Genomic DNA, 13,143 nt, shown 5'->3' with positions numbered 1-13,143 from the left:
TGAGATGAAGAGTCCTTGAGAGTGAGTCCATAGGTTGTGGGAACATTTCAATGACGGGGCGAGTGAAGTTGAGTGAACTTTTCCCCTGTGCCGTGCAATAGATTTTTGAGCCATTTCACAGACACCCAGTTCACCTGTCCTTTGTGAAGCCGGGAGGAGTCAGGGTACAATGTTTATATGAAGTGTGAGAGGTTGCAGCCTCTGTTTGAGTATCTGAAGGGGCTGCTGCTCACATTTTGGTTGTACTTCAGCCCTGTGCTCCTGATATATGGTCACCCAGTGCGGAGGGGGTTGGGATGCTCAGACAATCTACTGGTGGGCTTGTTCCTGGACCTGGCCAAGATGGCCATTCGTGGGTCCAGGCAGTCAAGGGCTCTGCCCAAGCTGAATGCGTGTCCCTCTGCTGGAGTTACCATCATGTAGAGATGGAGCGTGCGATCACTATGGGTACAGGGGGGATTTCCTGGGATGGTGGGTCCTCCAGTGAATTGAGTGTTTTGTAGATTGGAGTCACATAAAACCCAAAGCATGAATTAGGGGGTGGGATAATCCCCTGACAAAACATTCTGCACTGGGCTGTGTATAGGACACACAAAATACTGGGGAGCTCAGCAGGTCAGGCAGCATCTATGGAGAGAAATAAAGAGTCAACATTTCAGATCTCCTCAGCCCTTTACCTTCTCCACCTGTCACCTCCCAGCCTCTCACTTCAGCCTCCCACTCACTCACCTTCTCCCTCACCTAGCTCCACCTATCACCTCCAAGCCTGTACTGCTGCTCTTGCCTCACCTTCTAATTTTGGTTTCTTCCCCTGTCCTTTCCTGTCCTGTTGAAGGGTCTCTGCTCAAAACATCCACTGTTCATTCCTCACCATGGATACTGCCTGACCTGCTGAGTTTCTCCAGCATTTTCTGTAGATTTTCAGCATCTGCAGAATGTCTTGTGTTAGTAACTGACATGGGCAGTAGGTAAGTGCCTCTTTCACCTCAGATGGTTGAAGTAGTTTGGTATGGACCCACAAATCATAAGGACTTTCTACAGGGGCACAATTGAGAGCATCCTGACTGGCTGTATCACTGCCTGGTATGGGAACTGTACTTCCCTCAATCGCAGGACTCTGCAGAGAGTGATGTGGACAGCCCAGCGCATCTGTAGATGTGAACTTCCCACTATTCAGGACATTTACAAAGACAGGTGTGTAAAAAGGGCCCGAAGGACCACTGGGGACCTGAGTCACCCCGACCACAAACTGTTTCAGCTACTACCATCTGGGAAACGGTACCACAGCATAAAAGCCAGGACCAACAGACTCCGGGACAGCTTCTTCCACCAGACCATCAGACTGATTAATTCGCACTGATACAACTGTATTTCTATGTTATATTAACTGTCCTGATGTACATACTATTTATTACAAATTACTATATGTCGGGCTTTCAGTATACTAGATGGACTGTTAACTGCTGATCACTTATTACCAAAATGGCTTCTCGTAATGTTAACTGCTGAGCAAGGGGTTCTCTGTAACTGCAATGTTTGGGTTATACAGGGAGATAATGGAAATTGTATTCATTTGTTAGCCAATGGAAATCATGTTCTGTTATCTTGTATATGTGTGCTGAGTTGAGGAGCGGGGGCTTTTTCGGGAGGCGAGCAGAGAGGACGGACGTGTGAGGAACGGACGGCGGTTCCTGGATGGCGGACACCAGACCTCGGGGGTTCGGAGAGTGACCGGAGTCTCGGAAGGACGTTGTGGATGGAATCGGAGGCGTGAGCTCCAACGTATTAAAATATTATGTGCACAAGACTGATAAGTTACTTATGTGGCGCCTTTTCTTGTAGTTGTTTCTACTAACCCAACACCCAAAAATTTGCTATAAAGTAAAATTCTTCACTCACACTTTGTATATTGTTTCATATTTGTGTCGTGGTTGATCATTGGGCGACTCACACCTTATCCGCACCAAAGCAATTGCACTGTTTGGCGGGGTTGACGGCTATTCGCACGAGGCAATGGGGGGGTCAGTGGGGCAAAGACCCTTACATTTGGGGGCTCATCCGGGGTTTGAATTCTGTCAGGATAAGGGGTAATTCGCCCGGGTTGAATTAAAAGGGATGGACACAGATAAGATCGAACTTTGGTGTGAGATCGAGGACGTTCCGGTTACTCATGCCTGCATATGAAGTGGGGTGGATATACATACCCCGGATGATGTGTTAATTCGATGTTTGATTCCAGTCAGTGCTATCGGTAAGGTTGAGATTGTCAGCAGAAAGATTGGTAAAACGGGGGACTCAGCCTTTGTGCTGGTACAGACGGCTGCTGACGTCAAGGACTTGGGACTGCCATTGTGTATCGGTGACCTCGGTGAGGCGGGGCTATGGGGCGTGCACACCGTCACGGAGGAAGGGTCTGAAGAGACACCAGAGGGGTTGCCCGAAGCTGGGGCGGAGATTTTAGCGAGTGGGTCCAATCGTTTTTGAGGGATGAAGGAAGGCAGTGGTCAGATTTGGAGAATGTAATTAGTTCTCATTCCCCACGGAAGGGGGAGGGCTCTGAGTTGGCCTCAGCCATTAACTCTTTGGTGAACCGGGTGGTGGGTCCGCGACAGAAGTTAAGAATTTTCTCTGGAAAAACCCCTATCCCCGACAGGGAAGAGGATTATGAGTCCTGGGTAGAACATACCTCTCAGATGCTAGGTGAGTGACTGTGTTCTCAGGAGGAGAAGCTGCAAAGACTGGGGGACAGTTTGAGAGGGAGGGCAGCTGAGGTGGTAAAAGGGGTGAGAGTTAATCAGCCCCTGGCTTCTTGGAGAGAGTGTCTAGTCGTCCTAGAGGTGGCATTTGGGCTGACGGGAAGCCCGGTGGAGCTTTTAGGGGGGGATTCAGAATCTGCGTCAGGAGAAAGGGGAAAAGCTTTCCGAGTATCTTCTCCGACTTGAGCACAGGTTAAATTGCTTGAGGCTCCGGGGGGTCATTTCGGCCGCTGAGGTAGATCGGATAAGGATCGACCAGGTAGTCAGGGGCACGCAGAGACGTGATGCGATTGCTAAGAGCCTCCGGCAGTCTCGTAGAGCGCGTCCCCCCCCCCATCTTTTGTTCAGTTGTTCAGAGAGGTCAGGGAGGAGAAGGACAAATTGCAAGTGGAAGAGGGCTCCATTAACAAGGTACAGTCCTCGGTAGTAACCCCTTGTGGTGAAATGACTGGGGTCAGCTCCACGTGGGAGACACATAAGGGGGTCGCGGCAGGTGGGGTCCCTCTGCGGGAGGGGACTAGCGGAGAAGGCCCCTCCCAGAAGAGACGGACAGCACTGAGGGCAGGTGGAGGCCGGGGTCCGGCAAGGTGAGGTGTGTGCCATAACTGCGGGGAAGTGGGGCACTTCAGGCGGGAATGTGAACGGCAGGGAGCCCCTCGGAGGGAGAGCCTCCAGGTGTCCCAACAAGAAGGGGGGGTCGGGAAACTTAGAGGATACTCAGTGAGAGAATGGACTGGAGTCTCTGGGAAAATATGTTCCCAACAATGTGTCGCAGGATCCTCGAGAGGAAAAGACCCTATCCCAGAAGGATTGGTGGGGCCCCGATCCAGCATGTCGAGACGGATCGAAGGGATAGATGCAAAAGCCATAATCGACACGGGGTCGCAGGTCACATTACTGTACCGGTTGTTCTACGATCACTATCTGGCGCACTTACCCAGTGCACTGAAGATATGGGTCATCAGTGATGGTGATTACTTGTACGATGGCTATTTGTCTGTGAAACTGGAGTTCCTGGAAGCTGAGGTGGGGGTGTCTGAGGCTCATGAGGCCCTGGCACTGGTGTGCCTAGACTCCGGTGAGACTGGGGGTGTGTCAATTGTGGTGGGGACCAACACCCCTATTGTGCGGAGACTCCTGGGAGCCTGCAAGGAGAAGGCGGGTGAAGACTTTTTGGAGACCCTGTCAGTGCACCCAGTGCTCCGAGCTGCTTTTGAGGAAGTGTGGGGTCGCTCTGGGCTGGACGCGACGTGTGAATGAGGCACTGTGTGGTGTGCCCAGTCGAAGCCCAGGGTGGTGCGCCCGGGTGAAGCACCAAGTGTGATGGGGATCCCTAGATTCCCGGGGGTGCCTGAGGGTGAAGCCCTTTTAGTGGACACCCTGGAAGATCTCGAAGGGGAGTGGAGATTCCTTGCTGGGGTGCTGGTGCGACCCCAGTTACAGAAGCCTTCGGTGGTACAGGCTAGTGGTGATCGTTAGGAACACTACTGCACGGGAGGTCACCTTCAAGTGAGGAATGCCTCTGGCACATTTGTTCCCACTGACGGTTATGCACAGCGCCCCCGTGAGGTCATTTGGGGAACAGCAGTCAGGAAAAAGGGCAAAGTTGACTGCTGAAGCTTTTAACTTCAGGGCATCAGCTTTACCGGAGGGTTGGAAGCAGAGGCTGGTGGAGAAGATGCCGACAACGACAGATGTTTTCTCCCTTGATGAATTTGATGTGGGTTGTTCCAGGAGCTCTCGCCACACCTAATGGGTGACTGAGGATACTCCATTCAGAGAACGATCACGGCGACTGGCCCCGGCAGATGTGGAAGACATGCGGCAGCATTTGGGCAAGTTGAAGGAAGTCAGGATCATAACGCAGTCCCGAAGTCCGTATGTGTCTCCTATCGTAGTGGCCCAGAAGAAGAATGGGAAGGTTTGTAAGTGTGTGGACTATAGAACATTGAACAGGCGCACGGTCCCAGATCAGTACACGGTCCCCTGGGTGGAAGCCTGTCTAAGTGGGGTGAAGTGGTTTAGTGTGCTGGATTTGAGGAGTGGGTATTACTAGATCCCGATGAATGAGGCCAATAAGGAGAAGACAGCCTTCATTTGCCCTTTGGGTTTTACCAGTTTGAAAGGATGCCCCAGGGCATATTGGTGGCCCCTGCCACCTTCAGAGGGTCATGGAGAAGACTGTGGGGGATATGAACCTTCTCGAAGTGTTGGTATATTTGGATTATCTCATAGTATTTGGATCCACCTTGGAAGAACACAAAACAAGGCTAATGAAGGTGCTCACCTGGCTGAAGCAGGAAGGGTTGAAGCTTTCCCTGGGCAAGTGCCAGTTCTGCCAGACATCTGTTAGCTATGTTGGACACATTGTCTCACGGCTTGGTGTAGCGACCGACCCGGCTAAGATCTAAGCAGTGACCACCTAGCCGAGGCCCCAGACCGTGAGTGCTCTGCGCTCATTCCTAGGGTTCTGTGGGTGCAATCGGAGATTTGTGAAGGGCTACGCCAAGGTGAGTCATCCCTTGAACCAGCTTCTGCGTGGCTACCTTCCCCTGGGACAGAGGGGGAAGGGGAGGAAAGGATGGGAGGTGGGAGAATATTTGAACCCTTCAGAGCCATTCGGACAGAGATGGATGCGTGTTGGTGGCGCGCCTGCGTGTGCGCAGACCTCCGGTGAAAAATGATATCGTATCTGTTAAATAGGGGCTGTGGACAATTCTGATTTGATGGAGAATGGATGTGAAAGCACAGAGGAATATCTGGAGAAATTTCTGAAACGCCCGTTTGCTGCTGTCGTTTCTGTGTGGTCGGGAATCTTTCGGAGGGTAGGCCTCAAAATCCTCGGCCTTGCCTGCTTTTGGCGACCAAGAAGGAGGTCGAATCGTTCGGACAGAGATGGCGCTCAGTACTCGGTGTCGGAGAGCTGATCAGAGCTCAAAGTTTTCAGATGACTCAGAGTCGGATTGTGGATGGCATGGCAGGGAGAGTTTTTCTTCCTCCTCCCACCTGCGTGAGATGTGGGACATTTGAGAAACTTTGAACTTTACTGTGCTCATGGACTTCCTCATCAAGTTATGGTATTGTTGCACTGTTTGTAACTATATGTGATAATTATGTGGTTTTGTCAGTTTTTTCAGTCTTGGTCTGTCTTGTGTTTGTGATATCACATCGGAGGAAATAATGTATCATTTCTTAATGCAGGCATTACTAAATGACAATAAAAGAGGACTACGTGTCTTCATAATCTAATAAAATAATGTGAAGCGGCTTTCCAGTCACTGAAGGAGATGCTGACTCAGGCACCGGTGCTGGCTTTTGCAGACCCCCCGATTGCCTTATGTGCTGCACACTGAAGCCAGTCACGAGGGGTTAGAGACTGTTCTGTATCAGGATCAGGGTGCTTGCCTGAGGCCTGTAGCATTTGTCAGCCGCAGTTTGTCACCTTCAGAGAGAAACTATCCCACTCATAAGTTAGAGTTTCTGGCATTGAAATGGGCGGTGGTGGATAAGCTGAGTGACTATCTCTACGGGGCCAAGTTTGAGGTGCGGACCGACAACAACCCGCTCACTTACATCTTGACCTCGGCGAAACTGGATGCCACGGGCCATCAGTGGCAGGCAGCTTTGTCTTCATATGATTTCAGCCTGAAGTACCGGCCGGGGAGCTGGAATGTCGATGCCAATGCGCTGTCCCGACGGGACCATGAGGAGCCGGAGAAGGACAAGGAGCGGGAGAGTGTTCCTGCATCTGGGGTGAAGGCGATGTGCCAGTTTGCTATCACCGTGCAGGGCTGAGGAGAAGGAGAGGCCGGGTTGAGCAGTGGACTCACTGGAGGCATCTCTGCCCCTAGTGTACTGTGACATGACTGCTCTGAAGACCACGCAGCTACCAGGGTTAAGCCCTGGGGAAGTGGCCACTGCGCAGCCAGATGACCCAGACATAGGCTCAGACTGGCATGCTGTGGAAGAGGAGGATGTGACACGGGCGAAGAAGGCTAAGCACGGTCCCGTGTCCCTGTTACTGAAAGAATGGCTTCGATTGAGGTTGAAGAACCAAATGTTGTACTGGGTAACGTCACCCCCCGGACCGACCTCGGTGTTGGCAGCTGGTCCTGCCGGAGAAGTATTGGAAGGTTGTGTTGAAGTCTCTCCATGATGACTCTGGACATATGGGAGTGGAAAAGACCTATGGATTGCTCAAGGATCAGTCTTACTGGCCCCGAATGACGGAGGTTGAAGAGTACTGCAAGTCCTGCATTCGTTGCATATGACGGAAACGCTATCCGGGTAGTTTGCCCCTTTGTCCCACCTGCAGAGTGCGGGGCCTTTGGACCTGGTGTGTATGGATTTCCTGTCAATAGAACCCGATGCCAGCAACATGGCAAATGTCCTGGTCATCACGGGCCACTACACCAGGTATGCTCAAGCTTTTCCTACTAGGGATCAGAGGGCGACTACAGTGGCGAAAGTGCTATGGGAGAAGTATTTTGTGCATTATGGTCTTCCTTGGCAGACCCATAGTGACCAGGGATGAGACTTTGAGAGCAAACTCATCTATCAGTTGCTGGGCATGCTGGGGGTTGAGAAATCGAGGACCACACCCTATCATCCGCAGGGTGATCCCCAGCCGGAAAGGTTCAATCGGACGCTACTAGACATGCTGAGGACTCTGGAGATCAGCAAAAGGAATCATTGGAGTCGACATATTGGGCATCTTGTTCACTGTTACAACTGTACCCGCAATGAAGCTACTGGTTACCCGCCCTATTATGTCGTGTTTGGGCACGAGGCAAGGTTGCCCATTCACCTTAGTTTCGGGTCTGATGTGGGTGAGGTGTCGCTGAAACCTTACTTGAAGTATGTGTCTGATATGAGGCAAGAACTGAAAAGAGCTTATGAGTTGGCCGGGGAGGCAGCCGCCCGGCAGAATCAAGGCAATAAGAGGAAAGTAAAGATCTCTCTACTTCTGCCAGGAGACTGAGTCCTCATTAGGAATCTAGGATTACCAGGAAAACACAAACTGGCTGATCGCAGGGCAGCCACACCCTATATGGTGGAAAGTCAGATGCCAAACCTGCCGGTTTTCCGGGTACAGCCTGAGTATGGAAAGGGGCCTGTCAAGATTCTCCATCGGAATCACCCGTTGCCCCTGGGGCAAGATGTGCAGCTAGAGCAGGAGCCTGACGAGGCGGCTGCACCCAGTACCAGGACTCTGCATCCCCACAGGATGGAGGACGTGCCTACCCCAGGAGAGATGGACCCTAGCCCAGCCCCAGCCCCTGTGAGCTATACTGATTCAGAAGATGATGACTGGGATGGTTGGTACATTCTGCCGTTCGCTGATGCTCCCGGGATAGAGGAAGAGACTCCTGGCCTTTCCCCTACTGGGTTAGAAGGGGCTACTGAGGGGCAGTCCATGGCACCGCAGGGCGCTGGAGGAGAGGATATAGGGCCTGGACCAGAGATAGAGGGTTCCGAGGAGCAGATGGTCTTGGGTGACCGCTTGGGGGAGGATTTGTCTTGTAGTTTCAAAGGGGCCCCTGTAGTGACTGAGGCAGAAGGGGTAGACGAGGGGGTACGTAGTCCTCAGAGGAGTCGGAAACCCCCAAAGAGGTTGGCCTACGGAGCACCTGGGGAACAAGGTGCGATCTCTACTGTGTTGGGGAGTCAGATCACTGCTTTCTGCACGTGGATTGGGCTGTGGGTTCTGCAGGAAGGGATGGCAAATTATCTGAGCGTCATGGGGGCACGACTTATTTCGGTGGGGAGAGAATGTAGGGCTCTCAGTATACTAGATGGACTGTTAACTGTTGATTGCTTTTTACCAAAATGGCTTCTCTGAAGTGTTATATTAAAATGGCTTCTCGTAATGTTAACTGCTGAGCAAGGGGTTCTCTGTAACTGTAATGTTTGGGATATACAGGGAGATAATGGAAATTGTATTCATTTGTTAGCCAATGGAAGTCATGTTCTGTTATCTTGTATATGTGTGCTGAGTTGAGGAGCGGGGGCTTTTTCGGGAGGCGAGCAGAGAGGACGGACGTGTGAGGAACGGACGGCGGTTCCTGGGCAGCGGACACCAGACCTCGAGGGTTCGGAGAGTGGGCGGAGTCTCTGAAGGACGTTGTGGATGGAATCGGAGGAGTGAGCTCCAACGTATTAAAATATTATGTGCACAAGACTGATAAGTTACTTATGTGGCGCCTTTTCTTGTAGTTGTTTCTATTAACCCAACACCCAAAAATTTGCTATAAAGTATAATTATTTACTCGTACTTTGTATATTGTTTCATATTTGTGTCGTGGCTGATCATTGGGCGACTCACACCTTATCCGCACCAAAGCAATTGTACTGTTTGGCGGGGTTGACGGCTATTCGCACTGGCCAATGGGGGTCAGTGGGGCAAAGACCCTTACAATAAATTGCACATTGCCCCTTCAGACGGAGACATGACGTAAAAATTTTTACTCATCGTATATGTGAAGGATGTAAGAAATAAAGTCAATTTAATTCTCCGTCTCCCTCCCTCCACAGTCTCTCTCTACCTCCATCTCCCCTCTGACTTTCACAAACTCCCTCTCCCCTCAGTCTCTCCCTACCTCCCTCACACCTCAATCTCTTCCTCACCCCTCGGTCTCTCCCTACTCCCTCTCTTCCCTGCTTAACTCTGTTTACCCTAGATCACTCTGTCTCTCTCCCCCCTTGGTCTCCCTCTCTACCTCCACCTCCCCTCGGACACCACAACCTCACCCTCGCCTCGCTTACTTCTTCACCCCTCGGCTTCTTCCAACCTTCCTCTCCCCTCAGTCTCTCCCTACTTCCCTCTCCCCTCGGACTTTCCCAACCTCCCCATCCCCCAGGTCTCTGTGTATGTCCCTCTTCCCTCAGTCTCTCACTAACCACTTCTCCTTCCCTACCTCCCTCTCCCTTTGGTGTCCCCCTCCCTCCACCCTCAGTCTCACCCTAACTATCTCTTCTCCTCGGTCTCTCCTCATGTTCTCCCCTCAGTCTCTTATTCATGCCTCAGCCTCTCCCTACCTCCATCTCCCCTCGGACTCTCCGTACCTCCCTCTCCCCTCAGTCTCTCCCCTCCTCACTACATCCTCACTCTGTCTCCCTTTGATTTCTCCCTACCACCATCCCCTCTGGTCTCTCCCCACCTTCCTCTCCCCTTGTCTCTCATGATCACTCTCCTTCTTGGTCTTACCCTACCTTCTCTCTCGAATCTCTAACTCCCTTTCCACTCGCACTCCCTACTACCCTCCACCCACAGTCTCCCCCATCTGCCTGTCCCCTCGGTGTCTTCCTACCATAGTCAACTCTCGGTCACACAGTAACTCCCTCTCGTCTCGGTCTCTCCACCTACCTCTCTCCCACCTCGGTCTCTCTCTACCTCCATGTCCACCAACCTCCTACTTCCCTCGATCTCTCCCTTCAGACTCCTCCAACCTCCTCTTTCCCTTGGTCTCTCCTTACCTCCCTCACCCCTCGGTCACTCCCTACCTATCTCACCCCTCGGTCTCTGTCTCCCTCCCTCTCTATTCGGAATCTCCACACTTCCCTCTCCGCTCAATCTCCTCCTAACTTTGTCTACCCTTGCTCTCTGCCTGCCCCCCTGCCTCCCTCCCTCGGTCTCTCTCAGCCACCCTTTCCCTCAGTCTCTCCCTATCCTCTCCTTCCTCAATCTCCCCCAACCTCCCCCTCCACTCGATCCCTGCGTACATCCCTCTCCCCTTGGTCTCGCCCTACCTCCAATTCCCCTCAGTCTTTCCCTTATTCACACTCCCTTCAGACTCTCCCTACCTCGCTCTCCACTCAGCTTCTCCCTACCTCCCTCAGCTCTCTGTGTCTCCCTACCTCCTTTACCCCTCGATCTCACCCTAAATCACTATCCCCTTGGTGTTCCCTCACGCTCTCTCCCCTCGGTGCCTCCCTCCCTCTCCCCAAGGTCTCGCCCTTCGGACACTCCCTACCTCCATCTGTCTATGGTCCTTTCTTACCTCATACTGCCCTTGAACTGTCCCTTACTCCCTCTCCCCTTGGTCTCACACTCACATACTCTCCCCTCAGTCTCCTCCGACCTCCATCACACCTTGTTCTCTCCCTCAACTTCTTCTCAAAGTCTCTACCTACTATCTCCTCACCTCCCTCTCCCCTCAATCTCACCCTAACTGCCTCACTCCTTGATTTATCCCACCTTCCTCTCCCCTTGATCTCCCTATCACTCTCCCCCCCGCCCCCCCGTCTCTCCCTACCTCCCTCAACCTCAGTCTCTCCCTACCTTCCTCTCCACCCAAGGTCTCCCTACATCTTACCTCATTCTCTCATTTCGTTCAACTCCACTCCGTCTCTTTTTCCCTCACATCTCTCTCAGCTCGGTCTCTCCCTTCCTCTCCCCTCGTCCTTCCTGCATCCCTCTCCCTTCTCCCGCTCCCCTCGGTCCTCCCGCCACCTCTCCCGCTCCCCCCGGTCCTTCCCTGCCTCTCCCTCACCCCTTACGTCCCTACCTCTCTGCCTCCCCTTGATTCATCCCTACTTCTCCCTTTCTCGCCACCTCCCTCTACCCTCGGTGTCTCACTTTTACCTTTCACCTCATTCTTTCCCCTTGACTAACTCCACTCGGTCTCTTTCCCCCTTGCACTCTCTCTCCTCGGTGTATCCCTCATGCTCTCAGCTCGGTGTCTCTCTCCCTCCCTCTCTCCTCTGTATCTTCCTGTGTCCCTCTCCTGTCGGATTCTCTCCCATTTCCCTCTCCCCTTGTTTCCTGCCTAACGCTCTCTCCTCATACTCTTGCCACCTCGCGCCCTCCCCTCGGACTCTCGCCGCCTCGCGCTCTCCCCTCGGACTCTCGCCGCCTCGCGCTCTCCCCTCGGACTCTCGCCGCCTCGCGCTCTCCCCTCGGACTCTCGCCGCCTCGCGCTCTCCCCTCGGACTCTCGCCGCCTCGCGCTCTCCCCTCGGACTCTCGCTACCCAACTTTCCCCTTGGACTCTCACTACCTCTCTCCCCTCAGTTTCTCCTGCTCCCTCTTCCTTCGGTGTCTTCCCATCTCACTCACCCCTTGGTCTCATGATAACTCCCTCTCTCCTAGGTTTCTCCCCACCTCATTCACTCCTCATTCTCTCCCTACCTCATACCCTCTTCCGTCCCTCCTTACTTCGCTCTCCCCTCCGTCTCTTCCCAACTTACTTTCCCCTCAGGCCCTCCCCAACTCATTTGCCCCTCGCTCTGCCAAACTCCATCTCCCCTTGGCCCCTGTCTACCTCCTTCTCCACTCGTCTCTCCCTACCACCCTCTGCCTTGGTCTCTCCCTACTTTCCTGTCCCTCTGTGTCTCATTATTTCCCTCTCCCCTTGGTCTCTCCCTACCTCGGTCTCGCTTCGGACCATCCCTACCCCTGTCTCCCTTGGTCTCTTGCTAACTCCCCCTCTGTGGTCTCTCCCTACTATCCTCCAACCCGGATCTCCCCGTCTCCCTCTCCTCTTGGTGTCATATACAATGCTTTAAAAAAGTATTCAATCCCCACAACTATTTTCATATATTACTGTCTCAATTTCCAAATATATCAAAGCAGGATATCTTGAGCGAATCTATAAAACAGTGTGCATCATGTCAAATCAAAAGAAAATTCCAAAAACTGTCAATAATTTGCTGAAAATTAAAAACCAAAATTGCGTGGCTGAAAAAGTATTCATCCCCTTTGCAATTACTATGCTAACTTTCCTCAGGTGCAATACTGTATATTACCCGACCAACTCACCCAATTTGTTGATGTAGAAAATTGGAGTATCACCTGAATAAATATCCCTCTCCCAGTAAGAGCCAACAGTCTGGTAGGTATTCAAGAGACCAAACCAAAATGAAGACAAAAGACCATTCAAGACAAGTCAGGGAAATGACAATAGAGAAGCACGAATCTGGGGAAGGGTACAGGACCATCTCAAAGGCACTGAACACACCTCAGAACTCAGTGTAGTCCAGCGTGAAACAGTGGAAAAAATACGAAACCACAGCCACACTGCCTAGGTCAGACGATCCCTCTAAACTTAGTCACTGGAGAAGATTGGCACTTGTAAGAGAGGCTACTGTGACAACAACAGTCACTCTGAGTGAGCAGCAGGAGTCAGTGGCTGCAACTGGAGGTGAATTTCATAGCTCCACGATCTTTAAAGCCTTGCACAAAACAAGTACTTATGGAAGAATGGCAAAGAAGCTGCTCTGGATAAAAAAAAACAACCTTATCCTTGCTTGTAAAGACTGCAAAGAGTCACACAGAAGAAACTGTAAAGGTGTGGAAGAACATCTTGTGATCGGATGAGCCGAAAGTGGAACTTCTTGCCTCAGCACTGAGCAGCACATGAGGCATAAATCTAATATTGTGCATCAGG

The sequence above is a fragment of the Mobula birostris genome, chromosome 13, assembly GCF_030028105.1.
Source record: "Mobula birostris isolate sMobBir1 chromosome 13, sMobBir1.hap1, whole genome shotgun sequence".
Taxonomy (NCBI): domain Eukaryota; kingdom Metazoa; phylum Chordata; class Chondrichthyes; order Myliobatiformes; family Myliobatidae; genus Mobula; species Mobula birostris.
Note: the sequence above shows the minus strand (reverse complement) of the source record.